Source organism: Papio anubis, chromosome 2, assembly GCF_008728515.1.
Source record: "Papio anubis isolate 15944 chromosome 2, Panubis1.0, whole genome shotgun sequence".
Taxonomy (NCBI): Eukaryota; Metazoa; Chordata; class Mammalia; order Primates; family Cercopithecidae; genus Papio; species Papio anubis.
Genome location: NC_044977.1, coordinates 126,070,091 through 126,092,307, shown reverse-complemented (window position 1 = coordinate 126,092,307; position 22,217 = coordinate 126,070,091). Strand labels below are relative to the sequence as shown.

Genomic DNA, 22,217 nt, shown 5'->3' with positions numbered 1-22,217 from the left:
TATATAATTTATATAATTTATATAATCTATATAAATTATATAAATTTATATAATCTATATAATTTATAATCTATAATTTATAAATTTATAAGTTTAAAACTTATAAACTTAACATTTTCAAAATATATGTATTTACCAGGGTTTGGTCATGGGTTTTCGTTTTCTTTCTGTCAACTGTGTCTCTCTAAGTAACCTATCCAGTCCCACAACTCATACTATCATCTCTAGTGAACGCTCTCCAGGCTTTATGTCTCTTCTTAGCTTCACATTTATTTAACTAGTTGTTTATTTCATTTCTCCTGTTGGGTCTCAAAGCATAATTATCTTCTCATCCTTGTATTATTCTCCATCCTCCCCCTCCAGTCTTTCTCATATTAATTATCAGTGTCACATTGACTCCGTTGTTTAATCTCGCCTAGGAATTATCATTTATTCTCTTCCTCACAGTACCCACATTCTATCCATCAGCAAATCCTGTTATTTCTTTTCAAAATACTGCTTATTTGCTTTGCTACTACTCTTGCCCAAGAAATCTTCCCTTTCTGGGAAAATGCAATAGTCTATTTAATGGTTTGTCTGTTTCAACTTTTTTTCCCCCTAATTAGCCATTCTTCACACAGCTGCCAATGTGATCTTTTAAAATTCATGTCATTCCTCTGCTCAAAACCCTCCAATGGCTTCTCATTGCACTTTGAATAAATCAAAGCTCCACACTAGTCTATCCATGATCTAGTCACTGCCTCACTCTCCACTGCCTATCTCTTTTTCCTCACTGATTTTATTCTAACCACACTTGATGCTCTACATTCCTGGAAAGCACTAAACTTATTTCCATCCTTAGAGTTTTGTGCCTGCTTTCTTCTTTTCTTGGCATTCTCTGCACTCTGATCGTCACATGTCTGGCTTTCTCTTTTCATTGAGGTCTGAGCTCAAGTGACATCTCAGAGAGAATTGCCCTGAGATCTAAATAATTACCTCAGTTCTCTCTATTTTATCTGCTGTATTATATGGTGTTTGGGGTATAGTACTCATCTCTACTTGAATTTATTTTACATGTATATTATTTTTATTTCCTTTAGACATATACTGTATTAAGAGCAGTGACTTTTTCTACTCTTTTTTATCACTCTATTCCTATCCCCTAGAAGAATAATAGGAACATACTAGGTATTTCTTTTGGAATGGGAGGATAATATGAGAGAGAAAGAGAGAGAGAGAGAGAGGTTATGTACAATATAATACTGAAATGATTTACATGTAATCCACATTCATCCTAAACTGGTTTTGGATAAATGGTAATCTATATGATTCTTGGACAAGAAAAAAATTATTTGGGCAAATGAGTTTGGAAGATCTATTAGAGATTTATTAAGTTCATTAGCCTGTAAAATATTCTTTAAGGTTTTGCAGTAAAGATCCCTATTTAATGACATTTAATCAAATGATTCATAAAGTTATTTAGTCCTTGAAAATTTTTCTGCCTTTCAACATATATTACAACATTTAGAAATGCTGTTTTAAATTCACTCAGTATTCAATTTAGAAGAGAATTAATGTAACAAGAGGAAAACATACATTATAATTTTCTTTTAGAGTTGTTTAAAATAAAGCCCCCCAAAATAAGACACACACACACACACACACACACACACATATATATATATATATATTTGAGAGTTTTGGGTAAATTAGAAATAACTACATTGACACAAAAGTATGCTAAAGAGAAAATTTGGTATACAGCAGATAAGTAACCAAGTCCAACAATCCATAAAACAATAACAATAGCAAAAAGAAAAAAGACAAAATTGATACTTTTGAGTAGCTCCTGATGGAGAAGAGTAATATTGAGAAACTATTAATAGAAAATAATGCAGTCCAAAAAAATGATAATAATTATAAAACTCATTTGTTAGACAGTCTCTAAAAGACTGGGGATAACATCAACATGAATATTATGGTTCTAGTCTAGGAAAGTGATGCAAAACCGGAAGTTTCAAGTTAAATTAAGACAGCAATAAGGAGATTAAATGGAGAGTAATAAATCCATGAAATTTATATTTAACACAGTGTGAAGGAATAGACTTTAAACGCTGCTTTTAAAAAAATCTAATTTTCAGATACATAAAATTTTAGCAATATCATCTAGTGCTTTGAACTTTTATCATTTGACTATACTTTGCTTTACATCAAGAGCAAATACGTATATTTGAAAAGTTTACAATAGTTAGAGAATGTATTATAATTCCCAAATGGAAAAAAATGTATACTTGGATTCCTATATTTCTATATACCTATCCACAGAATCACTGTTATATTTTTAAACCTTATTCCTGGAAGAACTACAGATGTCAGATCAATTTAGAAAGCCAAAGAGTACCTCTGGGAATTAAATGGCAGTAATATAAACAATATTTGGCCAAGCTATCACTGTATGCCTACGATGCCAAAAATCACAGTTACCTGGCAGGTAGGTAACTATTATTTAATGATACGATTGATACTGGTTTCTCCACTGAAAAACTATTAACTCTTTATGCAGTAAAATGAAGCCCAGAGTTTAGATAGAGTATTTCTCTATTTTTATGCCAGTAAGAGTGGGCTGGCACTTGTACCAACCACAAAGTGTTTCTCAAGCAAATTATTTGAAAGAAAACTCATATGTGATTTTATAACTCATTTAGAAAGAAAATGGGGAATATGCATTTAAGGAATAGTTTTGGCTACAAATTCTTAATATTCAGGACAATGTTCATACTCTGGACTATTTTACATATCTCTTTCTTTCTAATAGAAGCAGATTGGCCTGATTTTAGTGTTTACTGAAGAACATTTCAATTTTAAATGTTCATTTTGCAAGACAACTAATAAGATAATTAGTGTTGTAAATAATTTCCTCCATATGTTCACAATTCCTGGATCTCTGTTCTCTCAGTTTAAATGCTGGTCTCATGGTTGATGTTGCTGTTCATAAAAAAAATAAACTTTGCTTTCATATTTCTTAGAATCTCAAATTGCTCAAATTTGCCCATGTGCCTGGAAATGCAGCATGTGTTTCTAAATTTAGAAGAGTTGGTAATATGTATAATCTCCTTCTCTGGATGTATATTGTTGTCCTCTTTATGAATAGTGCTCAATTGACTACGTTATATTTTAGAGTGAGAAAATCAGCTATTTGAAAGTGCTGGAATATTTTTCTATTGATTGATTAATTGATTGATTGATTGACTGATTGATTTTTGAGACAGAGTCTCACTCTGTTGCCCAGGTTGGAGTGCAGTTGTATGATCTCAGCTCACTGCAACCTCCTCCTCCCAGGTTTAAGTGATTATCCTGCCTCAGCCTCCCGAGTAGCTGGGATTACAGGCTCACACCACCATTCCCAGCTAATTCTTATCTTTTTAGTAGAGATGGGATTTCGCCACTTTGGCCAGGCTGGTGTCGAACACTGACCTCAGCCTCCTAAAGTGCTGGGATTACAGGCATGAGCCACAGCACCTTGCCAAAATTTTTCTACTTTATCATTAAAAAAACAGTTTGTACTCAAGATATTACTTGAAAATCATAAACAAATTATCCTGAAAAAGGTACCATATCAGTCTACTAATTTTAGTTTTGTAAGTCTCAAATGTAATCAAATAGACTCCTGAATTATATTCATACATAATGAAAACAACATTAAATTTGACCTGTTTATGTCCATCCTTATCCATGTAGAATGCATGTGGTCAAGTCACTGCTCTTAAATTTAGTTCTTTGATCAATAATGTGAATCTAATAACACGTATCCATGAAATCATATTGTTTATCAAAAAACAGATAATTATGTCTGTCACCATAATTGTCATTTTCACCAATACCAATTTTCATTTTTATGATCATCAAATTTAATGCAGCCATGGATGAGTCCAAAACTCCCACACTCACAGACATACAGACACAACTGAACCTACTATTTATGAGGTTAGAAGGTAGAATTAAGAATTAATATACTACCAATTAGCAAATATAATTAAGATTCTTTTAAATCCATACTTGTACCTGACATAATTGTAAAATAGCTTTCTTGGACAAACAGAAGAAGACACAGAAAGTATAGGTTTGGAAAGTGTACATGTTTAATTCAAGAAAAATAATTTATTGTGTAATTTATTGGATGCTTATAGTCTATTTCATGAACAATTGGAAATAAGACAAAAGGTTTTGGACAATTACAAGTAAATTGATGCTTTATATTAAAATTTCATCCCCCAAATTAGGTTTTAGATAATATAGTTGCATCAGTTATAGAAACTGACAGAGAAATTAAATATGCTAGTTATTATAACAACACTAATACAAAATAAATTGCAATTTAAATATACAAAATGTTTTTGATATACAGTAAAGTTTATGCCATTTGTGATGACAATCCAATGAAAAACTAGATTATTAAATAATCCAGAGATTTTCTAACTAAATACACCAGATGCAGGGGTTTCTGTCAGATTCAGTGATCAACATTGTTGAGGGCAAACTTCCAAATCTAGGAGACAAAACAAAAGAAAAAAACACACACATCTGAAAAAAAAAAAAAAGGCATGTGAGTTCTTTATCATTCTTTATCAGTTCAGTTTTTGCATTTTTATTTTGTGTAAATTTTGCATTGGTTTTGTGTGTGTTTATACATCCTCAACAAACACATAATATGCTGAAATACAGATAAATTTGAACAGTCAGTGTATATGTCCTTCATTCTTCCTTCCAGCTACTGAGGAAGCAAAGATTTTTTTTTTTTCTGAGTATCTCTTTGGAATAGGCATTTGTCCATTTTCAATGGATAAAACTAAAAGTCAGCATTCAGTGTCTCAAAGTCCAGAAGGCAAGGCAGACTCAAAACAATAATTAAAATCTAGTATAATAAGAGCTACTACTACCACTACACACGGACATATAATTACACATGCACACATCATATATAGTGTGGGACAAAGAGAAGTATAATTTCATCTTTGCAATATGGACAAGAAAATCTTCACAGAGAAAAGAATATCACTTGAACTAGGTTTTGAAATCTAACAAGAGAATTTCCAAGTACTTTAGGCAAGTGTTTACTCTGGGGAGCAGAAAAATCAAGTGCAAAGGCAAAGAGGAGGAACATATGATCAGAGATGAATGAAGAAGAACAAGCTAAATGGTTGAAGACAAAAGCAAAGACTAATTAATAAAATACTTTACAATTTTATGTAATGTGTTTGGTATTTAGACTATGGTTAGAAAACACCCCTAATTGAGGAAATTGATACCTTTGGATAACAAAATCTGATTTTCCTTTTTGAAAATTTGTGTGATAGCAGTAGGACTAATGAGTTGAGCGTATGTAGAGAAGAGACAGGGATTGAACTAGGAGGTTACCACAGATTTTTACAAGATTTGATGAAGGCCTACACTAAACCAGTGAGGTAAAGATGAAGAAGAAAATATTCTGAAAAACTTGGTAGGCTATAGTAAGTAAGTGTATGTGAAGTCAGCACAGGGAAGGAGAAGGAAGATCCCCAGATGGCTCTATGATTTCAGATTTGGATAGGATGAATTTTTTAGTCCAAATCAGAAAACTTATGAAAGTGAAAAGAGATTATAAAATAATCAAAACTTTATAATATTGACATTTATTTATTAATGATTTTGTTGATTTTTATGCTGTTGAACATATAAAAAATCCTTTATTAAAAAACTATTAAAAAAATATTATTTTGTACAAATAAAATCATTTATGTAACAAAAAGGTATACCTGTGTATACCAAAGTGAAGCAAAACATTAAAAATTACTTTTAAAATTAGGTGGAAAGATTATTTTTGATTCATATTCATATGTTTTTGGCAATTAACCATATCTGTCCCTAAAATCAAGTCACTAAAGAATGTATGTTCAGATGCTCCTCATAGTTTTCTTCATAGTTGCACTTTAAGGCTAATAAATTTGAAATAGTTTATTGATGCTATTGTTTCTATTGTTACAGTTCTACAGGCCAAAAATATATATTTTTAATTGATAAAATTCTTATATATTTTTCCTAAGGTTTCAGTAAGCTCAGGGTTAATTCTACTAAATTAATTATATTCTTCATTCTATTTTTGTATTGAAATATTGAAAAATTTCAGTCTACACATTTTAACTGGCACTGTCTTTTTGCTTTTATTCAGAATAACTTTCTTCAACAAATACTTTTATGTAACAACAGCCATAAAATAAGGTGATCCTATGGTTCTTTTATAAATCTTGAGAAATTTAGATGCTGCAAAAACAAAGGGTTCAATTTCATTCTATTTGTGTAAAAAATATTAATTTATTCAATTTCTTAAAAAAGCACCTTCAGAACTTTCTCTCAGAAGACAAGTTGTTCTGTAGATCAATTATAGATTTTGAAAAGTAAATTATGGGCCAGCACAGTATCTCACACTTGTAATCCCAATGCTTTGGGAGGCTGAGTAGGGAGGATTGCTTGAGCCAGGAGTTCTTGACTAGCGGGGCAACATAGTGACACCCCACCTCTCCAACAACAACAAACAACCACAAATTAGCTGGGCATGGTGGCACATGCCTATGAGTTCTTGCTAATACAGAGGCTCGGTGGGGAGGGTGGGAGAATCACCTGAGCTTAGAAGTTTGAGGTTACAGTGAGATATGATTGTGCCCCTACACTGTAGCCTGGGTGACAGAGGAAGACCCTGGCTCTAAAAAATAAATGAGTAAATAAATACATAAATAAATTATGTACACTGAACTCTCATCATCAAATTTCCTATTTTTGTTTGTTTGTTTCTGTGGATGTTTTAGTCAATTCTGTAGATGTCTGCTATGACAAAAAAATAGACAGTGTCTTAAAAACAATAGAAATGTATTTTTCACAGTTCTAGAGGCTGGGAGTCTGAGATAAGAGTGCCAGCATAGTTGGGCTCTGGTGAGGTTACAGACTCTCAACTCATTGAATCCTCACGACAAAAAGAATGCTAGAGAGCTCTCTGAAGTTTATTTTATAAGGACACTAACTATTCATGAGGACTTCACCCTCATGACCTAAACACTTCCCCAAGGCCTATATCTTTTCATAACATTGCATTAGGGGTTAGGTTTTCAACCTATAAATTCCGGGGGAACATAAGCCTTCAGTTCATTACAATAGAGAAAAGTGTTACTCTTTTTTTTTTTCCATTTAACTTCCTCGGAATTTAGTCTATGTATTCCATACATTTCCAATTAATATAAAACATAAATGTCATATTTTTCAAACCTTTAAGTTCAGGGGTAGATGGACAGGTGTTTTACATAGGTAAGCTTGTGTCATGGAGGATTGTTGTAAACAGATTATTTTATTACCCGTATATTAAGGCTAGTACCCATTAGTAAGTTTTCCTTATCTTCTCCCTCCTTTCTCCCTCTACCCTCGAAATGCAAATCAAAACAACAATGAGATACCATCTCACACCAGTCAAAATGCCTATTATTAAAAAGTCAGAAAATTGCAAATGCTGGTGAGGTTGTGGGGAAAAAAGAACACTTTTACACAGTTGGTGGGAGTGTACATTAGTTCAACCATTGTGCAAGACAGCGCAGCAATTCCCCAAAGACCTAAAAACAGAAATACCATTTGACCCAACAATTCCATTACCGAGTATATACTCAAAGAAGTATAAATTATTCTTTTATAAAGACACATGCATGTGTATGTTCATTGCAACACTATTCACGATAACAAATACATGGAATAAATGAAAATGCCCATCAATGATAGGCTGGACATAGAAAACGTGGTACACATACACCATGGAATACTATTCTATTTCCAGTTTTTAATTTCAATAATTTCAACTTTCTGTGTCAATGTTGACATTTTTGGGTAATTTTATTAGATTTCCAACATAAAAAAGTTTTTTAAAAGTAACTGAGTAAGAACTAGGTATGAGAGGCCTAGAAAAAAATTTAAATAAATGAGTAAATAAATAACAAATTTAGAAAAACCATTCACAACACATTTCAATCCCATAGTAGGACACTTAGATTGGCTTACAAGGTTGTTTAGTAAAGTTTAAACTATTTCTATAATTTAACTGATGGTAAGCAGCAAAGAGAGAAAGTGTAAAGCTTCATTTTAATGTGTATGTGTTTGTGTGTCTGTATAGAAGCTGTAGTATACAGCTTGGTATATTAGGCTGGTAAAATATTACAACTTGTTGTGATTTAATGGAATTAATTCCAAATATATTTATATTTCATGCATTTCTTAATTCTCTATCGTGACTTTTGATCTGCAAATACATTTTTGTTGTTTTTAACCACAAAGTTTGTGATAATTTGTTACAAAAGCAACAGGAAACTAATACACAAGTCAATTATAGGAATGGCATTATATTTTCTTGTTTGTCATCAATGTCTAAACAAATGCCATTAGAAACATAAATTCAGAAAAACATAAAACAGATAGAGTGCAAAAAATAAAATATAAAGCATTTATATTTTTATTTCCCTAAAAGCATATCATTTCAGTCTTCAAGGTTGAAATTCTAACTATTCAGAATAATGTTCAATAATTCTCCCATGTTTTACCATAGAAAAATTAATTTCTAAAAGTTTGAGTCCATGAGTTACATGAAAATATAATTACTATTTTGCTTAATAAAACTTTGTATTTGAAATAACTGTTGAGACTAATTTGAACCACACATCATTTAACTGTTTGCAAAGTTTTTTTGAAAATAGCCCTACTCCATAAACAGTTGTCCCTATACTGTTTTCATGCACACAAGAAAACCTGAGATTGAAAAAGAAGGAAAATAATTTTGAGTAGTCATTTATTCTAAATGAAAAGTCACATTTCAGTGAAACCTGTTTTCCATGACTATATGAATTAAACCAACATCTATTAATACTGACATGGTTTTCCTTTTAAAAGTACTAATCGTTAAACTCATGCTGATATTTTTTTTCTGAAGATTTATTACCTAGCTTTTATGGGGTTTGTAATATTTATATGGCCCCACATATGCTAGATGAGAAATATCAAGAAATACTTTGTGCAAGTTTTATGTTCATTGTCAATTGTTATTACTGAATTTTTTATTAAACACCTATTCTTTAGAATTAAATATTTTTGGTTCATTGTTGCTAAAAAGAGTTTATCGCAAAATGGGCAAACAATCAATGAAACAAATTAGTAGTCAATATTCATCATAAATATGTGATATCATCTTCAGCCTCTATTTCTTATACATATTTCATGTACATATACTTTCCTACGTTCCATATAGCCCCTACTAAGTGGAGGCTTAGCAATTTGAAACTCACAGGCTATGGGACAAGGCAGACACACCTGGCTGAGACATGTTATTTTTCGTCTTTTTAATAATGACTATTCCAACTGGTGTAAATTTATTTCTCATTGTAATTTTAATTTGCCTTTATCTGTTGCTTAGCAATGTTGAGCATTTATTTTTATGATTGTGGAACAAATAGGTGTCAATGCACAGGAGATATTTGAAAACACTAATTTGCAGTGCAGGGGAGTTCTGAAATACAGAAATATAAATTTTAAAATTTTCAGCATATGGGCAGTCAATGAAACCACTTGAGATGAAAGATCTGGCAAGGCATTTTCAGCATTAATATTTGTTGAACACGTTATTGGCAGTTTCTAGAGATAGGATGAATCACATTTGTTTAGACATTGATGATAAACAAGAAAATATAATGTCATTACTATAATTGACTTGTGTATTAGTTTCTTGTTGCTGCTGTAACAAATTATCACAACTTTGTGGTTCAAAACAACAGAAATGTATTCTCTCATGGTTTTGCATGCTCAAAATATTGTCCAAAGTATGTACCACTGGGTTTAAATCAAGATGGCTACATTCTGTCTGGAGGCTCAAAGGGAGATTTTGTTCCTTTCCTCTCTCAACTTCTAATGGCTGCAGACATTCTTTGGCTCAAAGCTGTGTCACTCTAGTCATGGCTTTGGTCATCACATTGCCTTCTTTTTTTCTTCCTCTGCCGTAAAATATCCCTCTACTTCCCTTTTATAAGAATGCATGTGATTCCATTTAGAGTCTACTCTGTTAATCCATGATAATGTCTCCAACTCAAGATCTTTAATGTAATCACATCTACATAACCTTTTGTTGTCAGATTAAATAACATTCACAGGTTCCAGAAATTAGGGCATGGATATCTTTTTGGGGGGATTGGGGAGGTTGGTTATTATCAGTGTACTATGATTTTATCTTTCTAATCTACATCAAGATAGGAATTTTTTATCCTATCTCTATCATCACTCCCTTGAAATGTAGGTATTCAGAGAAATATAAATGTGCTATATTTTTTAAGAGTTGGGATCTCACTATGTTGCCCAGATTAGAGTGCAGTGGCTTTTCACAGGTGTGATCGTAGTGCACTACCGCCTCAAACTGGCAAGTCATCATCCTTCCTCAGCCTCCTGTAGCTGGGATTTCAGGCATGCACCACTGTGCCTGGCTAAACACACTCTTTTGTCAAGTATAAAACTGTGCTATTCATTAGAGTAGCCACTAGCCACCTGGAGCAACTGAGCAATTAAAATGCAGCTAGTCAGAAATGAGATATACCGTAAGTACGAAATATACATCACACTTGTAAGACTTGGTGCAAGACATACAATGTAAAATATCTCAACTTTTTGATTAATTAAATGACTTTTTGATATATTGTATTAAATAAATTATTGAAGTTAATTTTACTTTTTTCAATATGGCTACTAAAAAGTTTAAAATTACATATGAAATTCACATTATATTTCAACTAGACAGCACTAGTCTAGAATGTGTGTTTAAATTTTTTCATTATATAGAGAAATTGTTTCCTTATAAATAATTAAAATTCCTGAAAGTTGCACACCAAGTTAATTAAATGCTGATCTTTAAAAACTGTATGGCTGTACCTTGCTCTTTTGTAATCCATATTCATTCAAACTATGAACTTCTGCTTTTCTCCATTTTACAGCAACAAACCAGCAGGACTTCCTGTGAAATCATGACCCCCATGTGCTCTTTCAGCCCCCATCAATTCGTACCTCTAAGCACCTGAGAGCCAAAGTAAACCACAGGAAACCACAGGTACTAACTCTTTTAGACCTGATGAAGTGTCTCCCAAAGAAAGTCTGGCATGGTGAGTACCAGAGTAACTGGCAATCTTTTAGAATGGAGAGAAAATAAGAAATTGGGAAAAGTTTGGCATTTGCTTTCAACAGAGATCAGATTCTGACCTCTGAAAAGAAGAAATAAAGGAAAATGTTTATGATGGGGAGGGATCCAAGGGTAACTTGTGGGAAAGGAAGAAGCTTCCAGAAAAGGAGGTTTGAGATCTGAGAAGAGACTTGTGTATGTCTGAGGGAAGAGTTGGAGACAGGTAACCAGGGGAGAAAATCTGGGAAGTTTTGAGCAGTGAAGGTCTGATGAGATGGAAAAGGAGAAAGGACACTAATATTTATTAGGCCTCTACTGTGTGTTAGGTACCTGCACATGGGTTATTCAAATACACGTACGGTATTCATTTTTGCAGGCAAAAATTGAGGTACAGAAAAATAAAATTATTTTGCTAAGGACACACAACTATTCGAGATCAAAGGTAAATTTATAATCCATTGATTAGTGGGTGGATATCCTTTTAGAGTGTTAAAGATAGATTAAAGTGTGAAACTGCAAGGGTGAAAAATGGGCACACAACTTTGAGTAATTTGAGAAAAGTTGAGTCATTTCAATGATAGTCTGTGTGTAATCTGGGTTGGAAAAGTGAAAGCAGGGGGAAGCAGGGCAGGGAATTGTTTGTACTTGGAACTGTCCATGATAACTGTGGGAATACTAACACACTGAAAGCCCCCGGAAGAAATGACATATTGGTTGGCCTTGTAACTAGGCAAAGTTTTGAACTTGACCAGTTCCTTAGCATCCCACTATAGTTCTATAGGTCAAAGCATAGACCTTTGGAGTTTTATATATTTGCCCATAAAAAATGTCAGCATATTTGAACTTCAGCCTCTCACAAATCTGATGGAAACCTACTCAACAGAGATCGGTTCAAGTTTTAGTAAGTTCATCTCTAAAACTGAAGATAACATGAATCACCTTGCCTTCAGAATTTCTAGCTCCGTAATTTGCAACTTATACTATTTCTTCTAGAAATTATTTCATTCTCATTTCTCCTAGAACCTTCAAGTGTTCAAACACCTATTCTTCAAATATTCACATTTTCTTCACTTCAGTAGACTCTTCCAACCATGGGCTACAAGATAAATTATTTTATTGATGCCCTTCCCTAGTACACTATTGAACTCTAATCACTTAAGCGTTCCATCTATGAGTACATGAACATAGTGGCTGCTGGTGGGAGACTGAGAGAGTAACCACTGGTGGGAAGTTGGTGATGGGAGTGGGGAAAAACGAAAAACGTCTTACACTCTAACAGGCTTGGCTCACCATCATTTACAAAGTCCTAGTATAACTTTTATTCTTGCTGCTCTTTGGCAGGCTTTTTGCATTAACTACTCTGGGTGTTTCCTATTCTGATTTCTTCTCTCTCTCTCTCTCTTTTCTCTCTTTCTTTCTTTTTTCTTTTTTTTTTTTTCTTTTGACAGAGTTTTGCTCTGTCACCCAGGCTGGAGGGGAGTGGCGCAATCTCGGCTCACTGCAAGCTCCACCTCCCGGGTTCAAGCCATTCTCCTGCCTCAGCCTCCCGAGTAGCTGGGACTACAGGCACCCACCACCACGCCCGGCTAATTTTTGGTATTTTTAGTAGAGACGGGGTTTCACGTGTTAGCCTGGATGGTCATGATCTCCTGACCTCATGATCTGCCCGCCTTGGCCTCCCGAAGTGGTGGGATTACAGGAGTGAGCCACTGCGCCCGGCCTATCCTTCTTTCTTCTAGCTGTTAATCTTGCCTTTCATTTAGCCAAAATCAAGACACTTGGCCCAGGCTTTCTCATTTTCACCTCATTTTCATCAACCACTATCTCTACATGAAGATCTTTTCATCTTTCTCAATGTTTGTGGAAAAGAAAACACTCAAACCACTTTTTGTTTTCCTAAAAAGGTAATTGTTATTATTTACCTTTCTTCTATCATCTTTAATTCTTTCTTTCTGTTGACTCTTCTTTCCATGTCTGATGATGGTTAACTGTTTTTTAAGCTTTGGTAAATCAACAGGAGAAATAATGCATTTTTCTTTAAATTAGCCTTTCTTGAGTTAGGCGATTGAATATTTAAATGTTTAGCAGTCATTTCATTTTTTACCCAGTGAATTGTCTTTTGAAATTTCATGCTTCTCTTCCTAATTATAAATTAGATAAATTTTGCAATTTTTTTGTTTTGAACTTGATTATGAATTAATGTTAAGCATTTGTCTGTAATATTTGTGACAAATATTTTTCTGTTTCTTGCCTCTTAGTAATGTTTAAAAAATGTTAGATTTTTAAAAGTTTAGTTATATTTGTCACACTTGTCACCATTTCCCATTGTGATATCTTTAAGCGCTTATATACTTAGAATGTCATTTGCTGTCTGTATTTCAGATTAAGATATACAGGCATTCAGTGTTTACAGTTAGGTATACATTCTGAGAAAGGCATGGGTAAATTATTTTGTTATGCAGGCACCATAGAGTCCACATACACAAACTTAGGTGTTGTAGCCTGCAACACACCTAGGCTATATGGTATAGCTTATTACTCCTAGTCTACAAACCTATACAGCGTGTTACTATAATGGATACTGTAGACAATTGTAACACAACATACTGTAGTATCATATATGACATTTTATGGTGTCATATATGGAGTTTGTTGTTGACTAAAATATCACTCTTTAACACATGACTATGCTTTTACATTATTTCTATTTTTATTATTTTAAAGTTTTGAATGAATGCGTATTTCTTTTACCCTTTCTCATAATATTATCAAATTATCTTAGATCATGATAATTGAAGTCTTGAAATCTTCTTTGACTTGTCTAGCTTAATTCATATGCCATATCATTAATTTAGAAACTATAATCTTCAAAAATTAAATCAAATTTGAGCTGAGTCATTCCATTAGATAATAGTCATAGTAAAGATGAGGATTATGTCATAATTATATCCTCAGCACATAGTATAATCCTTGATGTATTATTTATTATTGTATGTAATACAATAATAAACTTTCAATAAATGTTTGCTGAATTGGATTACAAAATTAGGTTATCACATTAAATCAATGTCATGGTAATTATTTTGTGTATATAATGCAATGCAACGTCTTCCTGAAACTATGCTTTTAACCAAGTCAACTTGTATATCATTCACTTGTCCTCATTCCTTACTTTTATATTCTTTCTTCTTTCTATCCAGCTTCAGACAATGTTGGCATAGTCTCTTTTCTGTTTCTCATTTTAGAATTCAGTTGCCTAATTGAAAGGGGAAATATTTATCTAATGACTCTTCTTTCTGACCACTTTGGGCAACCAATCATCTTCAGTCCCTAAGACTCCCTGTCTGCATGGGATTTTCTATAAAACTGGCTCTATGCATTTATAAATATGGCAGTTCTATTTCCCCATAAGTCTCTACACTTTGAATTTTCTGACATTAGCTGCAGTAAGGAAAACTCAAAAGAAATGGTTGTCTGAATAATTGCTTATTGAGCATAGATTTTATTATATGACAATCATTTAAATAGTGCTAGTTCAAGCAAAGACCAGAAGGGGTTTAAAGATTCCTAATAGGAAATCCTTAAGCAGACTTCATTTGCTAAAGAGTGAAACTTTATAGTTAATACATAAACTGTAAAAAATTAAAAAGGAAAGGATGTCTTTGGAAGAAAAACAAACACATGTCCTGGTATTATTTTTTTTAATATTGGAAAACAGCTTCCTATGTAGTCAGATGATCCAGTTTTCTAAGAGTATGTAGGTTGAGTTTATAATTTAAAATTTCATGAAGCAAATATAAAGAATGGAGATGAAAAACATACAGTCAGAATGGAAGAAACTGAACAAGAAAGTAACATGAACATATAGATAAACTTAAGTACCAGGTATTGCCTTCTATAGTTTTTTTTTTTTAGAAATAGACTTCAGAAAACATAGGTGCATTTGTTAACGCTACTGAGAAGAAAAATAATGGGTTAGAAATTAAAACTGTTTTGGTAAGCCATAAAACAAGATGCGTAGAAAGAACTGGGAGTATGAGACCTCAATGTTTTGTCTAAGGCCATCCCTATTCATTTTCATCCATAAGCCAGGCAAATAAAAGCAGTATAGAAGTGTATCTAACCCTGTATAACCCTGAGTTGACATTTTTGTAGGAACCATGCTTGTTTACAGTTTCTGTATTTAGTAAGAATGTTATAGTTGTATAACATCTCTCTATGGCTCTTTGAAAATAATAGTAACCACCATTTATTACACACTCACTGCATGTCAGATACTGTGCTAGTTTCCTAAACCAGGTTTCATTTTATCTTCACAGAAATCTTATGATATAATACAAGTATATATTTTACAGATGAGGAGACTGAGGTTTAAGTACCTCAGCTGACGGCTGAAGATCACATAAATATAAATGACAGAGCTGGGTACTCAACTTAAGAAATATGATTTTGGAACCTACTACTATAAAACAAAACCCAATTATCAAGACATGTAAGATCCAACTTCCAAAATTAGTAACATCAAAATTACTGGGTATGTTAAGAATATTTGTGTTTATAGGTTTAAGAACTTATTCTTTCTACCACAGATTTAATAATTACACTTATAAGATATATTACATATTTGTTTGCATTAGTAAGTGGTATAATAATAATAATTTATACTTTTTTGATGACTCTGCATTTGAAGATCATCAGTGAAAATGATGGAAGAGGCCGGGTGCAATAGCTCACACCTGTAATGCCAGCACTTTGGGAAGTCCAGGCGGGCAGATCACATGTGGTCAAGAGTTCAAAACCAGCATGGCCAACATGGCGAAACCCCGTCCCTACTAAAAATACAAAAATTAGCCGGGCCTGGTGGTGCATGCCTGTAATACCATCTATTCACAAGGCTGAGGCAGGAGAATCGCTTGAACCCTGGAGGCTGAGGTTTCAATGAGCTGAGATCGCGCCACTGCACTCCAACCTGGACAACAAGATGAGACTCGTCTCAAAAGAAAAAATAGAAGATGGAAGATAGTATTCATTGGAATACATCTAAGTGATATAAAGTCATACCTTCTAAATCTCAAGAATAAATGTATAACCTCATGGCTTTTTAATGGCACTTTAGTGTAAATGTAGGAATTAATAAGTTCTGTTAAATAGGTGTCTTTATGAAAAATATTGAATAAAGTCTGGAGCATCTGTCTCCTTGGGTACTTGTCTAAGTGGCACTAGTTTGTGATTACAAAACTTGGAATGGTAGATTATTGACATATAGCCTAGTTTTGTTCACTCTTTGGAAGTTTTGAATGAAAGCGGGAGTATTGGAGAACAAAGAATGTATTAAAGGTAAGGTAGATTTATGAGGATGATAAGGTTTTAACTGAAGAAGAGAGGCAGGAGAGTTTATCAGGAAAGTAAATTTACATATAGCTAGGGAGGAAATGCATAAAAAGAAAGTAGGTAACAAGAAAATAGTTTTGTTAGTTTATTTTTGTTATACCAATTTTGACACGTCAGCTGGAAGTACTCTGTGTTCTCATTAACCTCTATTCCCTTGCTGCTGTTTCCAAATTCTCCAGATGGCCTGTGGCTAAGAAATGCTTCTTATAGTGTAAGTTTGGAGAAAAGGGCCTGTTGTAGTTCCTTTGTTGATACTGTTCAGTTTGAAAAAGAAGTCCTAAGAAAATTCTGCTTGATGTTTTAAAATAGCTACAGACTTTCTTCAGCTACCACAATAAAGGGAATGTTTTATTTAATTGATATTATAAAATATGATAATTATATTTATCACTGTTCAAGATGCATGGCATATCAGTAAAATGATTTTTTATCTTATTTAAGAAAGCTATACTTATTTCACCAGTATTACAGGGACTTTTGCATTTTTATCAATGAAAAAGAATATATATAACATAGAAAGTATTGAGTATGGATTCCTGGTCTGAAATTTTGTCTTTTTTCCCTGTAAAATATTTTCCATTTATCACTTAGGTTGGATTAATGTAGAGAGGAAACATTTAGACATTAGCAGTTGCCTGCGTTAATCTGGTCATTCTGTAACAGCAACCACAATCACTTTCATAAAGTTCACTCTTTCAGTGATTATGCTGTTGAGATGCAGAACAATGACATTTATTCTGTTGTGCTTTTAAGGTTTATATCTTAAGTCAGAAACAATGATTTTCTCAGCCTATATTATCATACTGACAGGTTGCCAACTTCTCAAGCTGCAGAAGACATTTTAAAGAAACATTTATTTTTCATTCATTCATTCAACGTGCACTGAATTACTAAAACACTAAGTGTCTGTTATATGCCAAGTGCTGCTTGAAGTACCAGAGATGATGTAGAAAACATCAAGATGTAGTATCTACCTTCAAGGAACTTCCAGACCAGTAATCGAAAGTAGACTTGGCTACCAAAAAAAAAAAAAAAAAAAGGCGTTAATATAGAGTCACCTGGTCTTCCGTTAGATATTAGTGTAGGGCAAAACAAAGGATAAAAAGCAAAGTTCTTAGCTTTATCTATGGGGTCAGAAAATTCTTTATAGACATGACACTTTGTGTTTTAATGTAAGAGACAGCCTAGCAGGGAGAGGGTGGGTACATTGAAGAACAACCTGAGGAGCTAGCATTCCAGAGAGAGGAATTAGGATGGCCACAGGTAAACCAGTTGACACAGTTAGATAAATGTAAGCCACCTCGCATGGCCAGAATGTAAGGTATGAGAGGAATCATGGCAAAAACTATGTCTGGAGAGGTAGGCAGGTCCCAGGTCATGGTGAGCATTGTATACTAAGCTAAGTTGTCTAGATTTGTTGTAAGAAACAATGAAAGATTGTTTACACAGAAATATAATAAACATATTGGCAGTCCAGAAAACAATCCTTATAACACATTGGGAACAGTGGGAAGCATATATGTGAAGGTCAAATTACTGCACATCTTGGGCACTTGAGACAGCCTGTTTCTTTCTGTCTTCCATGTTGCAATTCAATATTTGCCTTTTTTTTTTTTTTTTTTTTTTCTGTGATAGAGTTTCACTCTTGTTGCCCAGACTAGAGTGCAGTGACACGATCTGGGCTCACTGCAACCTCTGCCTCTGCCTCCCGGGTTCGACCAATTCTCCTGCCTCAGCCTCCCGAGTAGCTGGGATTACAGGTATGCACCACCAAGCCCAGCTAATTTTGTATTTTTAGTAGATATGGGGTTTCTCCATGTTGGTCAGGATGGTCTCAAACTCTCGACCTCAGGTGATCCACCCACCTCGGCCTCCCAAAGTGCTGGGATTACAGGCCTGAGGCACTGTGCCCGGCCAGCATTTGCCTTTTAACAAAGTATCTGACCATGCTTTGGCTGTGGCTTTCTGGACACTTCCTTCTTAAAGAGATGTGTATTTCTTATACAAGGAAATGTTCTTTTGGCTTTTCAGATTAGTTACATATTTAGCAATTTTTTGAGGACTTTCTAAGTTGTTACTCTATGTAGAATGAGAACATTTCAATGTGTTAAGTTGTATATTTTAAACTTGAAGTTGCTGGTCTTTTTTAAACATAGATTTGTGTTTTTTTTAAATAAAGTGGCATTTTATTTTCATTATGTTAAAAATCTTAATTTTGATGATGGTAAATATCTTAATTAGTTGAATGAAAATTTGTAGCCTTAAGTTTTCTTCTCCCAATAACCCGCTCCATAGGCAATGACTTTAATTTTTTGCATCCCCTCTTGGCTTTCAAATACAATACATATTGTTAAATGATGTGCTTTTACTGCTTTTTCTTATTAATTTTTGATTTGTACGTTAAAATTATTTATTAACTCACTGCTATCATGGCTGAGGATTTATTTCCTTAGCAATAGCAGGATGAATTTTTTTTACCATTTCCCCCAATTTCAGAAAAGTCAGTTTTCACAGGATAACTGCAAATGTAGGCAGTCTTTAAATCTAAATTGCTTACTATAAAAACATTTTTCTACATTCCTTTCTGTATTGATACATAGGTATCCTTTGTATATTTATTCTTTTATATATAAATACAGATCTACAGATTTATGTATATCTATATATATTCATACATAAAATATAATGAAATCATAAAATATATTCAGACACATCAGAACCCAGGAAAATGTCTACTGCCTAGCTGTCATTTTGGTTCCTTGCCTCATCTTTTTCCCTAATGGGATCCATTGTTTCCTAGATCCTGTATCTTCATTCGATGAACTGATTGATTAGCTAATTAATATTCCCTTGCTTCCTTGGAGCATATCGTTCATATAAAGAGATATAAATATAGAGAGATATATGAACGATACGCCCCAAGGAAATCTATATAGAGAGAGATATATGAATGATACGCTCCAAGGAAGCAAGGGAATCTCTATATAGAGATACAGATGTTTCCATGGATCTATATATATTTAGATATCTCTATATATCTCTATATATCTCTATATATCATATTCATATATATATCTATATATATCATATCGTACAGGTATAGCATATCTATATTTATGATATATGATATATCGAGAGAGAATATCATATAGATGGGATATTCCAAAATGTTTATTCAGATTACTCATTTATTAAGGTCTTTATTTTTTCAGGTTATCCATTTATCAGGTCCTTTTTTTTTTTTTTATAAACTTACTTCTTCTTGCATCCATGTTCCAACTTTAGTCCCAACTGGTGGCTTCTAGTCTGCTGCCCAGCTGTCATTTTGGTTCCTTGCCTTATCTTATTCCCTTATGGGATCCATTATTTCCTAGATCCCATGTCTTCATTTGATGAACTGATTGATTAGTTAATTAATATTCCCTTGCTTCCTTGGAACATATCGTTCAGTAAATATGTTTAAGAAGGTATATGGGGCCGGGCGCGGTGGCTCAAGCCTGTAATCCCAGCACTTTGGGAGGCCGAGACGGGCGGATCACGAGGTCAGGAGATCGAGACCATCCTGGCTAACATGGTGAAACCCCGTCTCTATTAAGAAATACAAAAAACTAGCCGGGCGAGGTGGCGGGCGTCTGTAGTCCCAGCTACTCGGGAGGCTGAGGCCGGAGAATGGCGTGAACCCGGGAGGCGGAGCTTGCAGTGAGCTGAGATCCGGCCACCGCACTCCAGCCCGGGCGACAGAGCGAGACTCCGTCTCAAAAAAAAAAAAAAAAAAAAAAAAAAAAAAAAAAAAAAAAAAAAAAAGAAGGTATATGGGAGGACATTTTCCTGGGTTCTTATGTGTCTGAATATATTTTATGATTTTATATTTTTTTCCCCTCACAGCTTCAGTAGCTTTTAGACTCATCAGGCTGGTGAGAAATATGATGCCAGACTGAATCTTTGTGACCCATTATTCTCTGAAACTCTTTAGCTCTTCTCATTTTTTCTGGTATTCTGAATACTAATGGTATGCCTTGATGTGTGGTGTGAAATTCCAAGCTGAGTACTTAAAAAGTTCTTGGATAGTTTTTTCTGTTATTTCTTTGGTAATGTCCTTCACTTTCTATTTTCTATATTTTCCAAAACTTTATTTAGCTAGTTATTAGACCTTCTGAATGAATTCTCTAGGTCTCTAATTCTTCTTATCTTTTCTTTTCTTTCATGTGTTTTTTTTTCTATGAGATATACACACAGAGATATAAAATCATAAGGTTATATAATATGAAACAATAATGAAATAAGTATTTTTGTACTAATCTCCCAGAATAAGAAATGGAATGTTACAAATAACTTAGAAGCTCTTGATGTTCCACTTAAGAGTTATGTGCACTATGGGTTAAAGAAATTTGCTTCTCTTCTTGGTCTGAGTGTCGTTTCCTTTTTTTTTTTTTTTTGAGTGGGTATTGTATTGGAAATATATATATCATCCTCCTTTGCTGTGCTAATATGCTTTATTACTTTTCTAATATTAAACAAAATTGTATTTATGAAATAAATCCAAAATGGAATTTTTTATATGTTCTTTGGTTTAGTAAATATTTTCCATAAGATCCTTGCTCCAATAGTCATGGGTGAGATGTTAATAAATTTCCTTTCTCATACTATGTTTGTTTAAGTTTGAAAACAAATTAAGGTATGTTTTTTCTTCACCTATTTCCTGAGAGTGTTAATGTAATTTAATGTAGTGTCATTGTACTGTATCAACTTAGTTAAGCTGGAACTATGTTTCTCAGAACTCCCTTCCCTTTCTGGTTCCAGCTCTAGGGGCAACAGGGAATAAGGGATTTATTACAGGAATTAGAAAAGACCAGCTAAGTAATTTGGAGGACTGAGTATAAAATGAAAATGTGAAAGGATGAACCATGAGAGAAATATGTGGACGTTAAAGGAGAACATGGAGTAGCAGCCAGTCTCCTCTGAAGGCTGGAGTAGGGTACAAGACATCATTGCAATTTGCACATACTTTTATTGATTCACTTGCTCATCTTATTGGGCCTTCAGCTCGTCTAGGTTTTTCGGGTCATCCTTCTTCAGATTCTCTGACTCCTGAGCTAGATACTTGTTGCTAAGGACATGCGTATCTTCTGCAGGAGATTGGAGGTGTTGAGAGATAGAGATTTCAGAGTATTCTTGTATCTCTCAGTTTGTCCAAGTGAATTCCAATTGATCCTTACTCTCCTCTACTTCTTGTGTATGTTATTTCCTAATTACTACCTGTGCTAATTTAGTGACTTGAGGCCCACCTCAAGATGCAGGGGTATCTTGAGGATGCTACAGCTTTTCATAGACTTTAAAAGATATTTTTTCCACAATCACATAAGGTCTGACTCTGGGGTCTGCTTCTTGGGCTTGCAGTCAGTGCATCATCACACTGGGACACAGACTTAGAATGATGCCCATGCCCTGTGGTTGATATTTTAAAACCTTTAAGAGTTTTATCTTTAATTTTCTGTCATGTAAGCAAAATCTGATGGGACAATGCAGCCTAAGACAGGTACTTGGGGCCTTGGCTCAAATTTTGTCCTGCAGTCCTGGAAGTACTTCTAGCTGTGGATTTCTTAGCCACTGCCCAGCAACTACTGCTGTCCTC

At 33.8% G+C, this 22,217-nt stretch overlaps 1 long non-coding RNA gene across 6 annotated transcripts in view; it reads left to right on the top strand.

The window, feature by feature from the left end:
- The window catches only part of LOC103882213, a 325,635-nt gene that overhangs the window by 167,921 nt on the left and 135,497 nt on the right, over positions 1-22,217 (top strand). For 4 of the 6 annotated variants that reach the window (XR_004182239.1, XR_004182237.1, XR_004182240.1 and 1 more), the window contains one exon: positions 11,013-11,177. This is a non-coding gene — a long non-coding RNA (uncharacterized LOC103882213). Of the gene's footprint in view, positions 1-11,012; positions 11,178-15,549; positions 16,008-22,217 lie in introns of those variants that run through there. The other 2 variants (XR_002520485.2, XR_002520484.2) reach the window with 2 other exon arrangements.